This window comes from Electrophorus electricus, chromosome 8 (assembly GCF_041902795.1).
Source record: "Electrophorus electricus isolate QZ-2024a chromosome 8, ASM4190279v1, whole genome shotgun sequence".
Lineage (NCBI taxonomy): Eukaryota > Metazoa > Chordata > Actinopteri > Gymnotiformes > Gymnotidae > Electrophorus > Electrophorus electricus.
This window is the reverse complement of record NC_137504.1, coordinates 32,837,053-32,860,055: the sequence shown is the minus strand read 5'-3', so window position 1 is coordinate 32,860,055 and position 23,003 is coordinate 32,837,053. Positions and strand designations below refer to the sequence as shown.

The window sequence follows — 23,003 nt, the reverse complement described above, 5'->3', positions numbered from 1 at the left end:
GCACCCTAGAGAGTAGAATTCATCTTTAATGACACAACCAGTCACGCACCTGAGAGAGTAGAATTCATCTTTAATGACACAACCAGTCACTCACCCTAGAGAGTAGAATTAATCGTTAATGACACAACCAGTCACTCACCCTAGAGAGTAGAATTCATCTTTAATGACACAACCAGTCACGCACCTGAGAGAGTAGAATTCATCTTTAATGACACAACCAGTCACTCACCCTAGAGAGTAGAATTAATCGTTAATGACACAACCAGTCACTCACCCTAGAGAGTAGAATTCATCTTTAATGACACAACCAGTCACGCACCTGAGAGAGTAGAATTCATCTTTAATGACAGAACCAGTCACTCACCCTAGAGAGTAGAGTTAATCGTTAATGACACAACCAGTCACGCACCCTAGAGAGTAGAATTCATCTTTAATGTTCCACAGCAGCTCTCACAAAATGGGGCAGATCTTGACATTGGAATCTCATAGCCTTCTCCTATGTCAACAATGTAATGACAGCTGACATGCATGCATGTTTCACTGCATTTTTGTCTGTTCACCCAAACGTTACAGAAGACTTTGACAATCATGGAGTCGGTGGGTACAGGTATTTGTCGGGACACCTTAGCTGCTCAGGGCAGCTGTTAGGTCAGCATCATCAGCGACTGGAAACCTTGAGTAACATGGAAGGAGAGCTTACAAGGCAAATACAACCACATACTGCTTTGGTACCCGTGGTAACGGAATTAACGCATCATTTGGCTACCCTATCTACCAGTGAGATAAGAACTCCCAGTGCTGTCTCGCTTCCTCCAGCCGCAGCAAGCAACTCTCCTTTTCGTCTGGCTCTACCCAAAAGATACAATGGGGATCCTGCGGGCTGTAAAGATTTTTGCTACAGTGTTTGTTGTATTTTGCCCATCAGCCCCCTATGCACAGATAGAGCCCATATTGTTCTCGTCGTTTTTTTACTAAGTGGCAGGGCTTCAGACTGGGCTAACAATGCATGGACTGAGGATGCAGACCTTAATAGAGATTAAGACCTTTTTACCAGGCAGTTTTGGGCCATTTGCATTTCTGAATGATGGAGGACAACCTCCGTCTCAGCGCAGAAGAAAAGGAATACCGATACCATTTTGGGTTATGCATATATTGCGGAAAATCTGGGCATATTTTCTGTACTTGTACTGCCCGCACCCATAAAAAGTAAAAGGGAGAAGTCCCCTACATGTAATGTGGAGACATCACAATATAGAACAGTGAGTAGTCTGCCTTTCCTTACTACTCAAAAACTGTTAAAATAAAGATAAAGACTGAGCTACTCTATAAGAACTGCATTACCATTGTTCTAGAACTAAATGAGTCTGGAGGTGCTCATAGTTTTATCACAGAACAACTGGTAAGGAATTTGAAGATCAACACCGTCTCTCTGTCACCTGTATTAAGAGTAAGCTTCCTGGATGGCAAACCCATAGGATCTGGTCTCATCACTCACCAAACTGTTCCTGTTACCTTGCGTGCCAGTGCACTGCACACAGGGTCTATTTGTTTTTTTGTAGTTTCCAAGGCAATCCATTCCATGGTATTAGGCCAAGCATGGCTTCAGTCTCATTATCCCAGCATTTCCTGGAAGGATCCTGCAATTATCTCCTGGTCTACCTTTTGCAGAAAGTATGTATCAACATACCATGTCTAGTTGACGCTCAAGTGATGTGGAATGGTCTCGCTAATGTCCTGTCTGTATTCCAGAACGTATTGAGAGACATGCTCAGTAGGTTTGTGGTTGCCTATATAGGTGACATACTAGTCTACTCCTCATCTCTTCCAGAACATGTAGCTCATGTCTGGAGGGATCTCCATCGACTACTAGAGAATCATCTATATGTCAAGGGAGAGAAATGTGCCTTCCGTCTCTAGAAGATGCCCTTCCTGGGGTATATTATAAGTGACATGGGAGTCACCATGGAGGATAAAATGGTAGACCCTGTGGTGAATTGGCCGGTGCCCCATACACCAAAAGAACTACAAAGGTTCTTGGGATTTGCACATTTTTTCAGGTGTTTCATCCAAATGGAGGACCCATGAAACAACACTGGACTCCCAAAGCAGAACAGGCCTTTCTGTCTCTAAAGAATGTATTTACTGAAGTTTCTGTGCTCAACATCCAGATCCAGAGGAACCATTTGTCATAGAAGTAGATGCTTCAGAGGTGGGAGTAGGAGCCATCCTCTCTCAAAAAAGTGGTAAGCCATTAAAGCTTCATCCAATTGTTTACTTTTCATGGAAATTGTCGCCAGCAGAGAGGAATTACGATGAGGGGAACAGGGAGCTACTGACAAGTTAAGCTGATGCTGGAGGAGAGGAGGCATTGATTGGAGGGGCTAAACATCTGTTCACTGTGTTGACGGATCACAAGAACTTAGACTATACAAAGAGTGCTAAAAGATTTGTCTTGTCAAGCCAGATGGTCATTATTCTTCACAAGATTCAATTTCCTGATTACCTTCAGACCAGGCTCAAAGAATGCTAACGCAGATGCCCTACCCCAGATCTATGATGTGAGTAATGAGAAAAAAGACATAGATCCCTTACCCATTTTATCTCAAAAGGAGCTTTATAGGAGCCATACAATGGGACTTTGATGAGGAACTGAGAGGCAAACTGTGGACAGCTAGCATATTGGTGGGAGACATACATGACTTCATAGCATCATGTGCAGAATCTAAGGCTCCCTGCACTCTACCTTCTTGTAAGCTCATGCCCTTTCCAGTACCAAAGAAACCTTGGTCTCATGCAGTGGTAGATTTTGTTACCTACTTCCCCATGTCTGATGGAAAAAATACTGTTCTAACCATTGTAGACCGTTTTTCCATGGTGGTGAGATTTGTACTGTTACCCTCTCTCCCCTTCACCTTCAAGACAGCAGAGATAATGCTCCAGCATGTGTTTAGGAATTATGGAATACCTAAGGATATCGTGTCAGACCAAGGTACCCAATTCACATCCCAGGTATGGAGAGCATTCATGGAGAAGCTGGGGGTAAACATTAGCTTGACTTCTGGTTACAACCCACAAAGCAATAGTCAGGTGGAACAAGTAAACCAAGAACTGGGAAGGTTTTTAAGATTATACTGCAGAGATCAGCAAGAGGATAATATGGGTGGAGATGGCACAAAACTCCATTATCAATTCTGATACTGGATTAACATTATTTCAGTGCATTCTAGGCTACCAACCATGCCATGGAATTCTGAGTCCTCAGCATCACCAGCAGTGGATAAATGGATGAAATGGAGTGAACAGGTATGGGAGAGCACGCACCAACAAATCCAGCAAGCCATATCTTGTTTCCAGCATCAGGCAGACCAAATAAGATCACCTGCGCCAGTCTATTTACCAGGAAAGAGTGTGGTTTTCCACTAGGGATATGTATCTTAATCTTAAAGGTAGCTGTAAGTTATAACCTTAGAGAGAGATCGTATATACTAACAGTCAAAATGATTTATTGCTTGACTTGATTGATTGATTTGACAGCTGTCAATCACCCCTCCCCCCACATATTTATATTTATTTATATTTATAAACATATTTATTGTAATAATGTTATATATATATATATATATATATATATATATATATATATATATATATATATATATATATATATATATGATGTGACAATATTATATGAAAATAAAATAAAACACAATGAGGGATCCTCATTGACTTAAAAGAATCTTTAATTGAGAAATAATAAGGTGATTAATGTAAATAAAAGTTATCAGTCTTAAATGAATACGTAGCCCCCAGTCTTTAATGTCCGCTCTGCTCCGCTGCTGGTCATGTACTGATAATCAAACATGTGTATGGGTCTCAGTTGTCTCTCTCTCTCTCTCTCTCACTCACCCACTCACTCACCCATCCCACTCCCCTCCCATTGGCTAATTCTCTAAGAAGTCACACCTCTTCCCAAGTCATTCCCCCTACCCATGCAGGAATACACTTTCTAAGGGTGACAGTCCCCCTAAAACCAAACTCCTCCCAGGGTCAGAAATAGTCCAGAAAGTTCAGTTTATGCCGCCTTTTTTCTTTCTACCCAACCACCCAGTTTGACCAATCCTGTGCAGTGTGCAACTTCTCCCTCAACACCAGACCCTCGTACTCGCTCATTTAAGTTTAGTTGTACCCCCGATGTTTGAATAGGAATCATCAAATTAATTATTTAATAGTGAAATAATGTGATTAAAGTAAATAGATTCACCATTTATTTTTTAAAGTAAATAGATTCACTGACTTCGAAGTTAAAGTTTTTATATTTAGATAGCCATGAGAATAAGAATAGCTGTCGATCAAACGAGTTTTAGTCGATCAAAATGCTTCACGTACTCTTTGGCACAGCAGTCATATTACATATTGACCAATAATCATCAGAATAAAGACACTGACAATATCCTTTCCTAGATATCTCGCAAAAGAATCGTTACGATAGCTTGTACATAATACGTATTGATTGTTTGTTAAAATGTATGTTTTATCTAGACCTGAAATTAATTACAACACTAAGCCCCACCGAGATAAATCATACAATGCACTATAAAGTCTTTCAACCATTAGCTAAATAAATAGCTAAATACACGTCAGCCTTTTTAGTAACTTATACTAATATAAGGTATAGCATGAATTACTTAAGCATTACTGAATTGCTTACCTGTTGATAAAAAAAAAAACATATAATGGTTGATCCATTTCCATGTTTGTTCGGAGGTCTTGGCAGAATTTTCAAATGTATAGCTTACAGTTAGGGCTGTGAACTAAAGGAGTGAAGTACTGAAAACACGGCTTTAAGAAAAAGTCGATGGGGAAAGAAATGGTTTTCGGATAAAAGTTGTAAATTACGTCCCGCCCTCCTGCAACACTACTCTCAGTTGTAGAATGCATTGAAAGTGGTAAGGGTACAACGTATGATGACGGACAAAAACCTTGTGAGATAAAACTTATAGAGTAACCACATTCGTTAGAGAACAGAGAAAAAATAAATAAATGAAAACTTTGTGATGTTTTCTGAAAAGTTTGCTTATTGCCCTGTTTGAGTACATCTGGCAAATAAGATGTGAAGAGGTGTCTGTGTGTGTGTGTCAGTCAATGACCTCTGACTGCAGAGTGTGTGTCAGAGAGGACACTGAACAGACAGAGAAAGTGGAGAAAAACTGGTGTAGTATGAGACTGAAAAGTTTAATTTTCTTTATTTCACATTATTTCACTATTAAATAATTAATTTGATGATTTCTACTTAAACATCGGGGGTACAACTAAACTTAAATGAGCGAGTACGAGGGTCTGGTGTTGAGGGAGGACCACGTGTCACTTTTGAAGCCCTTTGTGGTAGGACCGTTAATGGCTCCTGGATCTGAGAATGCTCCCCCACCGCTGGAGATTGATGGTTCCCCTGCTTACACCCAAAGACAGATACTGGAATCCAGGAGATGTGGCAATGAGATACAATATCTCATAAACTAGGAGGGTCTATAGGTAAAGAGTTCATTTTGATACTTTATTAAGTGTCGGTATTTTACACTTCTTTTAGTGTACATGCCTGATACCACCAGTGTGGAGGTAGAGATTTCTCACTGCACTGATTCTACTTGTTCACAGTTAGTTATACTCTATGAAATACAAAAACAAGGACGATGTCGCTATGCCCAGTGCTGAAAAAGGAAACAAACACAAGAAAAACCACACTAACTACACAAGGGAGGATCTCACTAAACTGGAAAAGAAAAAGGCAAAAGAAGACCTTTTCAGCTCCCTTACTAACCTCAAACCATACATGAACAAAACCCAACAGAAACAGCCACCAACCCTACACATGGGGTGATATGTATAACATAAAAAAACAAACTATGTATGGAACTAAAAAAGCTATTTGCATGGATCTATGTATATATGTACTCTGGCAGAAGTACAAAAGGGCAAAGCAAAGCTCATTCAAAATACTGAATGGGATAGGATAATCAGAAAGTAACAATCACCAAAGTAACAGTTACAAATACAAATTGTTACAAAGTAACAATCAGTGAAAATGCAAGTGAATAATGGTAACACAAGTGAGCTTTAGTGTTTCATAGAACTGCACGGGTTGGACAGAGGACAGAGTTCCAGGTCTGATGCTGTAATCATGAACAAGCAGAACATACATACACAACACATACAGCAGAATGTAACATGTGTGAATGAAAAAGTGCTACCAAATGAATATTCAACACAACAGATTTAATCTTAGGTTAACTCTACTTTGTTCTCAGAAATTTGCTTACTATCTTATTGTGATTTTGGATCATTTTGAAGTCATCTTAATATAACTGAATTGGAAATGCAAAATGTTGTTAATTTCCATCACAAAAATCAACAAATTAACTGTAATTACACACAGGATAAGATGTAAAATATCCTATGCCAAACCATTACTCCTTGTAGATATTCGTCACTGTTGCAGCATGACTGAAACACAAACATAGAGGACTCACATCAGACCAATAAACTCAATAAAACCAATAAAATTCAATAAAATTCATTAAAACTAAGTTGCTTTATTGAAAGCATCACATTTTCATTCACCTCCTAGCTTTAGGTCGTAGCCCACAAAAAACAAAATAGGTCTTCAGAGTGTGGTACACATTCTAAAGTCGCATGTCCACATGTCATATTTCTACATGTTCTAAAGTCGTGTTCACTTGTTCTTTTTTATTGAGGAGTCAAAGAAATTGAATGACAACAAGGCAGCAAACAATAACAATGAATGTTGTCAATAGCCCTAATCAAGAGTGATCAACAGAGCGAATGGACAACATAACATTAAATATTAACAGTGGTACAAGTAGAAAAACTAAACAGAACAATGACCACCTTAAGTAAATCAGCTTGAATTAAAGATATAACGTTTTCAGAATAGGGGGATCAGATAGTAATCAGTCGGAGATAAAACGTTCAACTTTCTGGGCATTATTTGGTTCAGCAAATAAGTTTTTCAGAAAAAAGAATTATGAAGAACAGTCTCCTTATCCAAACAGGAAAATTACTTGTGTAACGTAACATCAACATTCTTGGCCTCCTCAGGTGAAGTGCAGACACGGTACTTGCCGGCGAGTGTTATCTGGAGATGCACTGGGTAGAATTTACCATATTTAACAACTTTACTAGCGCAAACCTGTTTATGAACGCTGTTGGAGGCAGCGCGAGTTCTCGCTGTCTTGGCAGTAAATTCAAGGAAGACCAAGAGCAGCATACCAGAAACAAAGATCTAAGCAGAATACCAGAAACAATTATCTTTGCTAGTTGCCATCTAGTTCATTTGAGGATATCACTGCAGTCTTCATAATAATGCAGTCTCGCTATAATAGGGCACCATGATTTGCTGAGCTTTGGCTTGGGTGTGTGGTGGAAATCTCCAGTCCTATAATAAAAATGAGCCGGACACCAATGGGTAAACCAAAACAAATCTTATTTATTATTAATATTATTTATTATTATTATTTTTGCATCTCAGTTACACACATACAAAAAGTCTGTAAGGGAGACACAGGATCCTCTTATCCTCTGTGCTTATATATACTACTCTTGGCCCTCTCAAGCAAGCGAAAAACAACACCAAAAAAGGTTTGTTTCAATGCATTTCTACCTAAAAGGGGATTGTTTTCTCCCTGCCAGTTTATCTGCCCCACAACAGAGCATTCTTCTCAGAAACCAAATTAGCAGATTATATTAGACATAGTTGTTGTGATGTTCTATCAATGCGCACCATGTTTAGAGAAAGAGGAAATGTCTGTTCCATATTCTTGTAACACAAATTCAATGTAGTTTTTTCATTGCAGGTGCAAGGGAGTGATGGGCCCTATCTACCAGCAGACTTTTATCCAGTGAAAATGCCTCTTTCAGGAACTTAGATATGGTACAAGTAGTCAGCAAAAATTAGTCGCTTTCCGGGACTCTCACAATTCGAAGATTTTGGCGGCGAGATCTGGACTCTTAAGTCCTTATAATTAGCATCAAGCATGTTGAGCTCTTTAGTAAGAAACTCAACTTTAGCTTGTAGCACAACCACCTCATCAGTACATAACAACAAGGAGTGTTCGATGTCCATGACTGTAGTCTTCATACTAGCATACTCAGACCTCAATTTTGCAAAGTCTCGAGTAAGCTCAGTCTTCATGTCATAGAGCTCCTCTTTAATGTTGGAATGGTATTCTTTCAAAACAACTTGGAGCTCCAACAGCAAGAACTAGCTCGGATCTCTATGCCGCAGTGTCTGTAGTAGGGGCCGGTGTAACGCATGCCTCTAGTTCAGTTTGGAGGTATTGCAATGAAGATGGTCGACTTGTCAGAATTAAACAAGCGACATTAAAGACTAATGGTGTTAACAAAAGCTGTAGGAGTTTCAATAGATTAAATGTTTGTTTCACTCTGCGGGAACCACCAAACACACGTTTACTCCATGCCGAAGTTGTTCACTTGTTCTAAAATACACTCCTCCCACTCTGGCCTCTTGCTGCTGTTAATAATGAACAAACTGCTAGGAAATGATGTTCAATTACAGGTGACCTGCCTCCTCATCTGCACTATGCTTTAGAATTACTACTTTTCTTCCAGTTAGTGCATGTTTATATTCAGATTTGCTTTCATTCGTTTCATTAAATTATAATGTCTTGTAAAATGAATGCACTTTGAAACAGACGTGTTCATGAGATAGGGAGCAAAGTCCTGAGAACACAGTAGAGCACCTAAGATTAACTGCTATGTTGAATATTCAGTTGGTAGCACTTTTTCATTCACAACACTTGAAAAAAATACTTTTGATCGTATTTTAGAGCCTCTAATAACTAAAGATCTGGAGAGCCATGGTAATGACATGCCCTTTTCTGATGGTCGGGTTTATAAGACATTTCTCAGATAACTTCTGGTAAAAATTAAAAATTAAGCGTTCACTCTATTCTTGCATTGAATAAATAATTTAACTACTTTTGTCATTATTGTTTGATTGAAAAAGCAGAAGTTCAGAATGCGTTCAGTGAGAGCACTACACACAGTTACAGTCAGAACAGTGTAGATTTGACTCAAAGTTGTAGTTGTTTTTATAGCGAGGCCCAGGCTAGCAACGCGCAACACTGAAGGGGAGGTCCTGTGGGTTACCAATAGGGGAGAAAACAAACAAGGAACAGGTGCTGGCAGTTAGGAGTTAGGAGAATGTGAGGGGTGGTGGGAAGGGAAACAGTGTGCGTGTCCCTAGTCGCACTGTGATAGCTGTTATATCCAAAGTCAAATGCCTGTATTTTGTGAGATAATAAATAGAATTTTAGTTGACAATAATGTGTAAAATTTGATTACACAAGAATTTAATGAACATTATCATGCTGTTTGAGTTTTTGAACATGTGGAAAAAAATTTACTCTTTGAAGCATTACAGAAAACGTGACTTGCAAATTGCCTATTCTGGCCATTACACCATGACTGTGACAGGTACACATGTCTGTTAAAAAGGAATCCAAGTTCTCACTAATGGAAGTTTCATTGTTGTTTTCTTATATTCATTAATTTGCGGTGAAGGTAGGAGTTAATGATGTTTATAAACACTGCAATTAACCCCACTGCAGAGAAGTGGTGTTAACTAACCTGTATGGTAACTGGTGTTAACTAACCAGTTATGTGAGTTGGTGTTAACTAACTGTGACCAAGTAAAATTAATGCAGTGAGAAATCTCCCTACATTATGTACATTATATACATTAGTGCTACACTATACAGTTCTAACTATAATGTGCAGTAACATAGTGGCAGTGTCATTAGTGGCACTGACAGCAGTGGAAAATCAACTCTATACCAATATACACACTGAGAAAGTGTTGCATTTTACCCTCACTGCTGATTTTACACTGCCAAATTTGTTGTGGATATACCTGGGCTATGACTTTCGGTCCTTTTTAGGAATCTCGAGTAATGGGATGTTAAAAGTTTTCCTAAATGACTATCTGGATCTGTATATATTCATTTGTCATTTTAATATAGGAATGATGATGGGTTTTTTTTTCTATTTTCAGTTCCTGTATTGAAAGGGCGAGCGGCTTTTCACATTTTTGCCGTTTCAAAAACTGACTACCGTATACCGTAGCATGTAGACGCGCACCAAACTTTCAATGTAGATGAGGATTCGAAAGTGCACATGACGTGACCGCGGTGGGGGAAACTGCTCTTGAAGCTCTGCTAATAAACAACACAGACAGTAAGTACAGTTCCCAATATACTGTCAAAATCTAATCGTTTATACCAGTATTTTTAAGAGAAGTATACTTGGTTAAAGTTCACAATTTATATTGATTTCAGAAACAAACAAACATATAATTTTCCCTCAGCAAATAGTGTTTATTCCATCACCCTACAAGTGTTCAGAATATGTGAGAATTTTTTCAAGACTGATAGAAAGGAGCTGGTTAAGAGAACGCAAACACGCAAGAATCTAAAATCTAATACAGTCAATATTTGTTTAACAAGCATAATTAAATATGTTTATATGGTTTTTGGGTTTTTTTCCTCACTTTTTTGTTACATTAGCTGTTTTCTCAAAATGTAGAAAACAGTAAAAATAAAACGAGTAGATGTGTCCAAACTTTTGATAGGTAGTGTATATTGCAAAATGCATATTTTCATTTATCAGGTTTTTAAAATGGGATCCTAATTTTTGAATTTACAATAGTTGTAGCCTTATTTACTTAGGTTTGCCCAGATATTTGGTTAATGAGAATAATTTATTATTTAAAGGTAGCCACTGGTGAACGTCGGTGCGTAGCGCCAAACCAGTAAATATGACATGAACCCTCCTCATATCATGTCTAAAACATGAACATGTCATTGCCATTCTGTTCACAAAGAATAAGGTTTATTTATGTATGTCCAGTTAGACTAAAATATTATAAACGCTCGTTTGAAGAAGAAAGTGGGTTTTGAAAGTCTCTTCAATCGTGTGGGATACGGCATAACACGCTCGACGAACTCGTTAAATTCTCATGCTGAGAGTTAACAGTAGAATTTGTTACATAAGTAATGTTCTAATGTGAATTCTAATTATTATATTCCGAGTTTACTTATAAGAAAAAGAATAAGAAAAAGAAAAAAATATTTTGAATCGCTGTAGTAATACGTAATGTTCCATGTAACTATTCTGGTGGCGCGTTTCCCAAAGGCTCCGGAATACGAAGAATTGTAGGAAGGTCCTTCCTCGGGGGGAAAAACCGTTTTCGTACTTCGATAATCTGCCACTTAATATTTATATATGTATATTTGTTTACAGATATTCATGTCAATTATTGGTGCTGGTGTGTTTTTTCAAAATGAAATTCACTTATTTACTCACTTGTACTTAATAACATAAAATTAAATAAGATGCTATGGTATCACAAGTCACATCTAGCTAGCGAGGTGAAAGGCTAAATAACTGGACTCCTGGATGGCTACTAACATTACCGGGTACTGATGGGAATGTGAACCGAATGCATAAGGCAACGTTTGGAAGAAACCAATGAGAAACGGGGTGTGTTATCTATACCATCATTAGAATACCTGTGATTTATAATTTAAAATGCCCATACCTCGTATTATAAAAAACAATAGGAATAAAATAAATTAAAACATAATTATAAAAATACAGATATCAAAAATCTGGCTGGGCACGTGTCCCAAACTTGAATGGGCATGATGTCCTTAACTAACACGACCCATTCATTATTCACAAAGTGCTTCTTTATTTGGGCCTGGATCGGACTTCTGCAGCAAAAAGGCAAAGACGCCTTGCTTGTTCTATGCATGAAAACACAGCAGCAGCAGCAGCAGCAGCAGCAGCAATAAAAATAATAACAACATTGATCATTTATTTATATAGCGCGTTTTACAACAGATATTGTCACAAAGCAGCTTTACGAATGTCCAAGTCCGAGCCCCCAGTGAGCAAGCCAAGGGCTACAATGGCAAGAAAATTTCCCTAGGGCATGAGGAACAAACTTTGAGAGGAATCAAGACTCAATATGTATGCTCTTAGGCTGTTTGCAATGCGTGTCTAAGGAATAGTACTCATTCATTAAATTTCGGATTATGAAGATTTACGAGGACCTTTGTTTGTTGTTTGTTTTATCATTTTGAGGAAATGCTTCCCAGACCAGTCTAAGAGAACATTTATGTAGTTCAAATTTTCCTACGCAGACATGAAGAAATTAGTGAAAAAAACATTTGAAACATACCACATGTGTGCCCTTCAGGGAATACAAATACAAGGTAGCTGTAACCAGAGACAGTAAAAACAGAACAAAGGGATAAATTAAACTGAGATAAACAATTAAACAATTTAGACATAGCAGGGGTGAACCCGGGGTGGGCTAACCATAGGGAGGACTGGAGCAGGTCACTTTCGAGTCGCTGTAATTGTAGTGGGCTGGTCTAGAAATTTAGCTCCCAGTCCAGCCCTGGTAATAACCTACAAAAGAAACATGAAAAATAACCATAATGCTTTACATTTATGAAACTCTTTTTCTCTTTTTGCTTTTATAAAACCTCAGCCATCCTTCAGGCATCAGACCACCACAGGCAGGAAACATCAGACCACCACTAACAGGAAACATCAGACAACCACTGGCAGGAGGCAACAAACCACCACATGGAGGAGGGAACAGACCACGATAGGCAGGGGTGAACAGACCACCACCGACAGGAGGTTTCAGACCACTACAGGAAACATCAGACCAACACAGGCAGGAGGCCTCATACCACCACACACAGGAAACATCAGACTACCACAGGAGGCATCAGACCAGCACAGGCAGAAGGCATGAGATCACCACAGGATGCATCAGGCCACCACATACAGGAAGTACCAGACCACCACATGCACGATATCATCCAAGAAAACCAAATTCAAAGGAGGAATTGGAAAACCTTTGTTAAGGTTTTTCTACATATCATTATTGTGTGGATTGTTGTAAGAATTTATTTTGCTCTGCAGCCAAATACTCATTACCACAATAAATGCCCAATGCATACATCTACTGAGACTCTAACTTTCTTAAAGGAGGCAAGATGTTTAATAGTTTCCGCTTACAGAGATCACCGAGAAGGAGCGATGATACGTGTCATTAGTATCATAAACCTCACTCTACAAACTTCACTCCACTGCAAGTTCTGTTGCACTAAAGACACAGTGCAAACTATAGCAGCCGAGGTCATTTTTCATAGCGTGCATTATGGGTTCCCATACAGAGCAGCCAACATAATTTGCCCAGAGCAACCATCATGCAATGCAACCCATGTTAGTGTTATCCCATATGTGCAAGGTGGAATTCTGGATCTCCCCTTTTTGCCAATTCAGAACAAAGAGATTAGAGACCTGCACTTTCCTTTTGACATTACTGTTTGTTTTTCCAATGTACTTGCTGGTGAAAATAACAATATTCTTCAGATAATCCAAAGCATAGAGATTTATAAACGTCTGGGTGTGCAGAAGATGGTCATCTACAACAATAGCTGTGGCCCTGAGATGGAGAAAGTCTTGCAGTACTACCAAAAAGAACATGCTCTAGATATTATATCATGGCCAATAGATGAGTACATTGAGAGTGACATTGAATGGTCTTTTAAGGGTCAGGTTCATAACTATGGGCAGCTAACAATCATGAACGACTGCATCTACAGAAACATGGATCTGTCCCGTTATGTTTTGCTGGCTGACATGGAGCAGATCATTGTACCTTACAAACATGCCACCTTGCCATTGCTACTGATAGAACTCCAGAATCAGAATCCTGATGTTACAGAATTTCTTTTTGAGACCCACTTTCATCCCATATCAGTTTCAGATGATGAAGGGAGATTTGATTTTCCAGAATGGAAGTCTGTGCCCGGAGTTAACATACTTAAGCATGTTTACACAATACCTGTTGGGCCAGATGATTTCAAGTCTACCAAGATGATTGTGAACCCAAGAGCAATTAAGCAGAGTGCTGTGTTTTATGCCTTACACAAGTATGGTGAAACTTTGTATGTTCCTAACAACATAGCCAGAGTGTGGCAGTTCAGTGATGTGCAACTTGGAGGCTTAGGAAAGGAGAACCTTACGATTGATTACAGGGTTTGGGACTTTGGAAACCAGCTGGTGACGAAAGTCAATGAAGTTCTTGGAAAATCTGTTGTGAATGGTTAACTAATAGACCTGTTTGTGTGTTAGTGGATCTGTTAGTGGATTCTGATTGTGATACTTACTTTGGCTGTTTTTTGTTCCACGGATGATTTTGCTTTCCATCTGGATGCTGAGCTTGCGTTTCCCTTGTACCTCTGGCTGTTGTACATTTGTATATAGTGTTGTTTTAGGTTGGTGTACTAGTAGTAGGGCGTGTTTATGTTGGGCTTGGGGTGTTGTTACTGTTGTGTGTTAGGGAGTTAGTGTAGTTCTGTGTGTTTCTTTATTTCCCTGGGTAGTCTTGGTGTGTTTTTCCAGTGTGGATTTGTTTATTACTATGTTTTTTTTAATTCTGCTCCACATACATTTGTAAAAATTCTTGAAAAACAGACACCAAAAATGATTCCATATATATATTCTTGTATTTGTTGGGTATGGGGGCTTTTTTTTTCATCATTATTATTTTTATTTAAACATTGTGTGGAATTTTCATTGTCAGATTAATGAATTAAGTTGAGTCTTGCAGTTTTTTAATGTTAAATAAAATGAAAAAAAGGTTATTTATAATTGGTGGTTAGCAGGTTTGCCTCTCAGTGCTAGGGTCTTGGGTTTGAGTTCCTATCTGGGTGGAGTTTCCATGTTCTCATTGTGTCTGCACGGGTTTATTCCGGGGTTCTTCTGCTTGGATACTATAAATTGTTCTGTATGAATGTGACCTATGTACGTATGTAGATATATGTGTGTATGTATGTCCAGTAATGGTTGGTGCTCTGTCCTGGTCTTAACCCCCCCTTCCCCTGCACCTGGTGCAGTCTCCCAGGGGGCTGTGGTTTGTGATAAAGAGTATGTTGTGTGCAAATTAGCTGCTGCTTCTCATTGGGTTGTGAGTGATTTGAATGTACTTTGATTTCTGTCTGTAAAATGTCCTTGAGTTTTAGAAAGGTGCTATATAAATGTGACTAACAATAATAACCAGAATATAGTCTCAGCACATTCTGTAAAATACCTGCAAATAAACTGGAGTCCATTTGACCTGGCAAATTATGAGTGTAATAATGATAATTTACTTTAAAGTATAATATAGTGTTACGGTTGGTCGGCCATCCAGCAGGTGGGACACGCCCACTCCTGCTAGTGATCACACCACTCACCCGCACCGCTCTCAATCACCCGCCTATTAATTGGTTATTCTCTATAGATAACATACAGCATGAAAGGAACTTTCGTGACTTTCATGACTATGCCCATCAAAAGGCTTCTTTGTGCTGTTACAATATTCAATTACTCAAAAATGCAGAAAGACCAGCAAAGGAAGCTGATCAGAGGTAGGCAATGGTGATACGGCAAACACACAATATCACATACTTGAAGATGTTCACGATGCACAATATGCATCATGATATTTAGATTTGGATTGGATTGAATTAGATTTTTATTTCACACTCACATAGCAGTTTTACAGAACCAAATTAGCTTATAGCCATTTATACTGTATTACAGACTTAGAGAGTTTCAAGTAAAGTGTTACGACCCTTGGTGGGTCATTTTCTTTGTCTGTTTCTTTGTATTTTGTTGCAGGTTGTCATGTTGTCCTCGTTTCCATCGTCATACCAGGTGCTGACGATTGACGGTGATTGCAACGTGTGGCCTGATTGGTTATCCTACCTCACACCACCTCACATATAGCCGTTCGAGGAGGAGAGCCCAGATCCCTACCTTCGCATACTTGGCATTGTGTATTTTTGTACCTTTGTTACTGAACAGTTTTGTTTTTGGGTTGTGATTTGGGAGATGACGCCATTTATTTTGGATACTTTCTTTATCCTCTGTTTTGATTTAAGTAGTTAAGGCACATTTTTGTTGATCCTTTATGTTTATTCTTTTTCTTGTTAGGCAAGTTATTTAATCCATTTTTGTTCCAGACCTGTTTATTTGTTATTTTGGCATTGTAATCTCCTGAGGTACACCCCTCTACGAATAAATACCACTTTTACTTTGTTATATCCTTTTCCCCATCTCTCCTTTTTTCTGTTACAGTCTGGAGCCTAGACCGGGTCGTAACAGAATTGGGTGGTGGCGGTGGGATCTGAACCCATGCCTGAAACAACACCTGAACCCACGCCCACAGAGTCTCCATTTCATCAATAGATTATCAATGATAGATAGATATATATTGTAACCCAGTTATAAGAACTTGTATTTGTGAGCCCTGATATCCCTCTGTTCGCATTTTTCTGAGGTTTAGTCATAAAGCATTTACAGTGCACTGGCACATGAGCAGACGAGTATTGTCCAACTTACAAAAGGAATCAGTGCAAAAGGTTTTTAATTTACTGATGGTGAAGTTTTACAGGAGCAGCATCAAAAGCATCCTGGCCAACAGCGCCACAGTGCGGTACAGCACAGCACAGTCACCAAGCGAGAGGATCTGCATGATGTTGGGAAGTCAGTAGATTACATTGCAGCCTTTGGATACTATTTATACTAGACTGAAGAAGAAGGTTAGCAGAGTCAAAGACATCACCACATAACCCACACATGGACACACACACACACACCACACGTCACACATGCACACACACGCACACACACACACACACACACACACACACACACACACACACACACACACACACACACACACACACACACACACACACACACAAAATACTTGGCAATACTGCAAAAAAAAATGTATCTTGATTTTTTATTCTTATGGACAATTCCTGATTATTTTCATGTTTTTTTTTAAATAATGGAAAATTCAAACAAAGATTATTTTTTATTAGAGTGGACTTTGGAAGTTTCTTTCAAATATCCATAACAGACAGAAATGGTGCAAGTACAACAAAACTGTGCAACTATAAAATAAATTTTTATTTGTCTAACATTTTACTTAATGTGAAATGCCACTACATCAGTAATGTATTCAAGTCATATAGAACAACACTAAAATGAAGCAGCTAATCACTTATAGTGGGGTTTTTGGGAGTTGCTCACATTACCTGCAAATACATTACGTACTGCCTGACACGGAGAAGACTGATCAGTGTGCTGATAACATACTGTATCATAGATTGTATACACTCGTGGACTGGACGACAGTGGGGTAAATTGAAGCCACTGTGTTTCTAATGCCCTCTAGTGGCTGAGGGTAGTACAACTTTTAATCCCGCCCATAACCATGTACGTGAATGTGAATTTACACCTTTTTTGGCAATTGTGTTTTGTAATTGAATAATATAACACTGACGTTAATATTTCCCCCAACATTTTTCTTTGCGATTAACTGGCTTTATTTAAGGCGATGAGGTGACAGCTAATACTGACAGTCAAGTGTGAATGTACAGGTAGCTGACTCGACATTAGCTATATGAAACTTCACTTGACCTTTTTTGTACTTTTCACTGTGTTAATAACGTTGACAGTTCAATTTGACATTTTGTAAGTAAAGCAAGTTCTTGTTCAAGTTCTTTTCAGTTTGCTAAAGTAGCTAGCTAAGTGGCTAGCTACTAGCATTAACTTTCTCTAATGCTACTTGAATGTCAAGTGAATCCTGTTACATTCACATAGCAGTTTACATTTACGATGTACAATCATGGCTCCCTGGAGTAACATAGGGGCCACTAATAGGGGCCACTTGTTATGGTTGAGTATGGTGTCAAACCAGTGGGCCCTGATGAAGAAAAGTCATTGAATTATTGTTATTAGAGCTGGAATACTAACTTTTATTAACATCAATATTTCATTTCAGTTTGTCATCTTTCCTGGGTTCTTAAGAACACTACAAAAGCAGGGACTTACTCACCGTTAACTAATTACTATTTATATATATTTTAATTTGATCATTTGTAATTCATTGGCAATCATGTAAACTGAATGCTATATCTCTGTACATTTTCTTTTCAAGTTTCAAGTTTCAAGTTTCAAGTTTGGTTTATTCGTCACATACATAGTCATACACAGTATAACTTGCAGTGAAATGGTGGAGAGTGCTCTGTCCAAACTGAGGAAATGAAACAGGGGTGCATAGAGAAATATAGATATTCTCTATATGTGAAATATATATATGCAAGATAAATATATATATTCTATGTATGTACAAAATATATTAACAATGTATGCACAATATATGTATATCATGATTATATACACAATGTACAATGTATATGGTTGTGTATATATGTACACAATCTACAGAATGTACAGATCCATTTCATATAATAACATATCTACAGTTGTTGTATAACAAGGTAATTGAATATAAATATACAGATATACAGTTATGTTACATGGTGGTGGTGGTCCCCACAGTTTATCAGTTTCCCTGATTCAGGGCCCGAATGGCCTGTGGGAAGAAGCTCCTCTTCAGCCTCTCTGTCTTGGTCTTCAGGGAGCGAAAGCGCCTCCCTGACCTCAACAGAGAGAAGAGTCTATTGTTGGGATGGGTGGGGTCCTTCACAATTCTGCTGGCCTTAGTCTGGCACCGCTTGTAGTAGATGGTCTGCAGGTCAGGAAGTTCCGTGCGAGTGATGCACTCTGCTGAACGCACTACCCTTTGGAGTGCTTGTCTGTCCTGCTTGGTGCTATTCCCAAACCAGACTGTGATGTTCCCCGTGAGGATGCTCTCGATAGTGCAGGAGTAGAAGTTCCGCAGTACCTTGGAGGGCAGTCTGAAGTCTCTTAGGCATCTGAGGTGGTAAAGATGCTGATGAGCCTTCTTTGCCAGGGAGTTGGTATGGCGGGACCAGGACATGTCCTGCGAGATGTGAACACCAAGGTACCTGAAACTATCTACTCTCTCCACCGTGGTTCCACTGATCCTCACAGGTTGGTAGTGCCGCTCCTGCTTCTTGCTGCAATCCACGATCAGCTCCTTTGTCTTACTGACGTTTAGGAGGAGATTATTTTCCTGGCACCAGTTTTCCAGGTGTTTAATCTCCTCCAGGTAGGCCCTCTCGTCGTTGTCCGAGATCAGACCCATGACAACGGTGTCGTCAGCAAACTTGACAATGATGGTGGAGCTGGAAGTGGCTGTGCAGTCGTAGGTGGACAGTGAGTAGAGCAGGGGACTATAATTCATTGGCATTTATTTTATTAGGCTTTTGTACAAGCAGCCCAGTGTGCTAAACAAGTAAGTACATATTAAATAGTGTAACGGGGGGTCGGCCTCTCCGCAGGGGAATCACACCCACTCGCCGTGGGTTCCACGGTAAACACCTACCTCGTTCCCAATCACCAGCCTACTAACCCGGTGCACCTGTTCCTTGTCTCTCCCGTCACCTATTTCAACCCGCAGGTCAGTAGGGAGGACGCTGCGCATTAACGGATTACTGCGTGAGGAGTTCCCATGCCAAACCAAGCCAAGCATTTGTAATTTTGTTGCCAAACATTTGGGCCTTTGCCATGTAGAATAAAGAGCACTTTCTGGCAACCTTGCCTCTTGCTCCTTCTGTGCCGCCACTGTCACAAATTGGTGTGTGTGTGTCCAACAGCAGGAAAGATCATGGTGACGCCATGGCTTGCTCCAGGGGTGTGGGAGGAAACATTTGACACAACTCTGACTGACATCATTTACAAAATGCAGAACATCACCGTGGCAACCACTGTGTTTGTTCTGGGGAATTATCACCAGCTGATGGTGTTTAAGAACCTTTTTTTGTGGGCAGTAATGTGTAACTAATTTTAATATTGCATTTTTTTAGAAAATCATCTTTTGAAACATGACAAAATAAGTTATTGGTTATTGTTACACCCGATATAAATACAATATGTCATTTTTAGTACAGTCTAGAGATATCATCAATTAAAAACAGCTCCTAAAAAAGCACAAAAATTGTCTGGCAGCGAAGCACTACCTACAGAGAAGCACTATATGCAGGGTTACCTGCATTATTATATCTTTATAGACCAGCCAGAGGTCATTCCTATGGTAACACTGGGTGCCAACCATAGTTTGACTGCACTGAAAATTCCAAGTTCAAACCACTGGCAGGAGTTCACACTACACAGGACGGAGAGGCTTGGGAAACCCAACTGACCAATGAGGTCGACTACATGTTCAGCCTTGAAGTGGATACCAAATTCTATGGTCACTGGGGGGCGGAGACTCTGGGTGATATTGTTGCCGTGATACACCCTGGTTATTACAGTAGATCATACGATGAGTTCCCATATGAGAGGAGGTCTGAGTCACAGGCCTACATTCCTCAGGGGATGGGAGATTATTACTGTGGTGTTGCGGTGATTGGTGGTCTAGTGTAAGAGGTGCACAAACCCACTAAAAACCTGCCGCATGCAGCTGGACATGGACAAGGCCAATTCTATTGAAGCAGCGTGGCAGGAGGAGTCTCACCTGAAAAAGTACTTCTGTACAACAAACCCAGCAAGGTCCTGTCACCTGAGACTTTTCACTCATTTATACACACCCTCACAAACATTTTGTCATGCAGTCCTTCACTGATTCTCCCAGTATTCACTGCTAGAAATTGGCAGTTATTCACATTTAATGCTTGGAAAATATAGATGGTCTTACAAATACAATTTTCCCAGTCAGTATGCAGCAGTTTGATTATTTGTTTCTCTTCAGAAGAAATGTCTTAATGCTTGTTATTAGCATGAGAAAAAGGTGCTTTCCATCTGAGGCACATTTGCACATTTGTGGCTGATTCAAAAGCAGACGTCAGGTATATGAAACAAGGATCTGATTCAGAAGGACTTTTATTTTACAATAAATACAACTTCTTATTTTTAATCCTGACATGATGTAAAGCTTAAGTCACTTAGTACAGACTACATACATTGTTTGGTGAAGATACATAGTGCTAGGTAAATTTTTTTCTTTGCAAAGGTGGAGGTAGTACATTGATTGCCGTAGAAATACAAACAGAAAGAAGGCATGACACACCTGCAAGTTCATCGAGAGCTCCAGGTACAACTTATATAGGTTTACACACACACACCACTCACATTCTCCTAACTGCTAACTACCAGCACCTGTTCCTTGTTTGTTTTCTCCCGTTTTACAACCCACAGGACCGCTCCTCTGGCGCTGCGCATTGCTAGCCTGGGCCTCGCTATAAAGACGTCTACAACTTTGAGTCAGTCCTACGCTGTGGTCCTTTAGTTTGGTCCTGGAATGAAAAAGAAAGAGACTCCTTTTTTTTACTCACATATGGGTACATTTGCTTGAACATTGAATGATGTTTGTGTTTGTCAATTCTGACACACATGGAAAAAACTGTAAAATATTAAAGGTACAACATTTTCTTACACCACAGTCTGAAGATTGGTGCTGTTCTGATTGTAATTGTGTGTAGTGCACTCATTGAATACATTCTGAGCATCTGCTTTTTCAATGAGAAAAGTAGTTAAACGACTCATTGAATTCAAGAATAGGGTGAATCCCTAATTTTTTATTTGACCTAAAAATGTCCCATAAATCCAACTATCAAAAAAGGGAATGTTGATACCATGGCTTTCCAGAGCTTTAATTATTAGGGGCTCTAAAATAGGATGAAAACTATTTTTTCAGCTCTTGTGAATGAAAAAGTGCTAAAAATTTGAATACTCAACACAGCAGATGTAATCTTGCTGCTGGCCCGAGTGCCGATGGCCGTGGAGCAGGACGCAGACTCCCTCGATAGATACATTTATTAACACAGAACATATACTATGACAGTGGTACTCACACACAACATTAACAATGGACATGACTATAGATTTAACTGGACACAAACTACACAAACATTTAACAAACATCAGCAAACATTGACCAACACACACTAGGAGAGGTTTAAATAGACAGAGAAACACTCGATGTTAAACCCCATGCAGATGCGTGCAATCACGGAGGGTGTGGCTACAAAGGAGGGTGAACCCCTTGCATGCGGCAGGCCATACCATGTGACTCGTGGGGGCGAGCGCCCCGTGATAGCAGAGTTAATCTTTTGTGCTCTACTTTGTTCTCAGGAATTTGCCCCCTATCTTATGGACACATCTGTTTCAAAGTTCATTACTTTGATTAAATCTGAATGTGTCACAGTAGCCATACATTGTATTCAGTGATACACTCATCATCAATCCAGTAGTGTCAGTAAGAATTAACTCCACATCCAACCAGTAGCACTCCTACCAGTGTCAGTTGAGAATTCTGTAGTAATTGTAATGCTGATGTTTTTCCATTGTGCAAAACTGCAATGGTAAGCAATAAGGAGGCATACATGTGGAGAAGAGTGAGATTTATTATGGGTAAATCCAGAGTTCGTGTCATTGTAATAGTCCAGGGTCAAATTACCAACATAGAGAGTCTGAGAATAGAGGATAAACTAAAGAACAGCACAAAAAGACAAACAGGGGATGCAGGCTATAACAAAGAGCCTAGGAAACAAACAACTAGGAATAACAAACAAGGTTTGATTCACATACACAGAGGCTACTATTAACAAACAGAGGCTAGATTTACAGAACGATAACATGGAAGACACAAACAACAAACAAACAAACAAAGACACAAGACAAAACAAACCATGGAGACATGGATGCTAGGAGGGAGGCCAATCATGACCAAAACTGAAGAAACAATGAAGGTGATGAATAATCTAAACTCATCATAACAATCATAATAACATCAGGCTGCAGAACTCATCTTGGAAATTACCAATCTGTAATAGGCAAACAATACTCCAAAGAGCTTCACTTGTTACGAACCCCAGGAACAACCATCAGCCCCGCACAGCCATGCCCACTCACGCACACCCTCGATCTAACTCACCAGAATTCAAACACACCTGATTCAC

At 39.4% G+C, this 23,003-nt stretch overlaps 1 protein-coding gene and 1 pseudogene across 1 annotated transcript in view; one reads left to right on the top strand and one right to left on the bottom strand.

The window, feature by feature from the left end:
* Positions 1-23,003, bottom strand: part of arap1a (ArfGAP with RhoGAP domain, ankyrin repeat and PH domain 1a) — a 75,138-nt gene that overhangs the window by 7,319 nt on the left and 44,816 nt on the right. The window lies entirely within an intron of this gene.
* Positions 19,712-21,331, top strand: LOC145659044 (globoside alpha-1,3-N-acetylgalactosaminyltransferase 1 pseudogene; annotated as a pseudogene).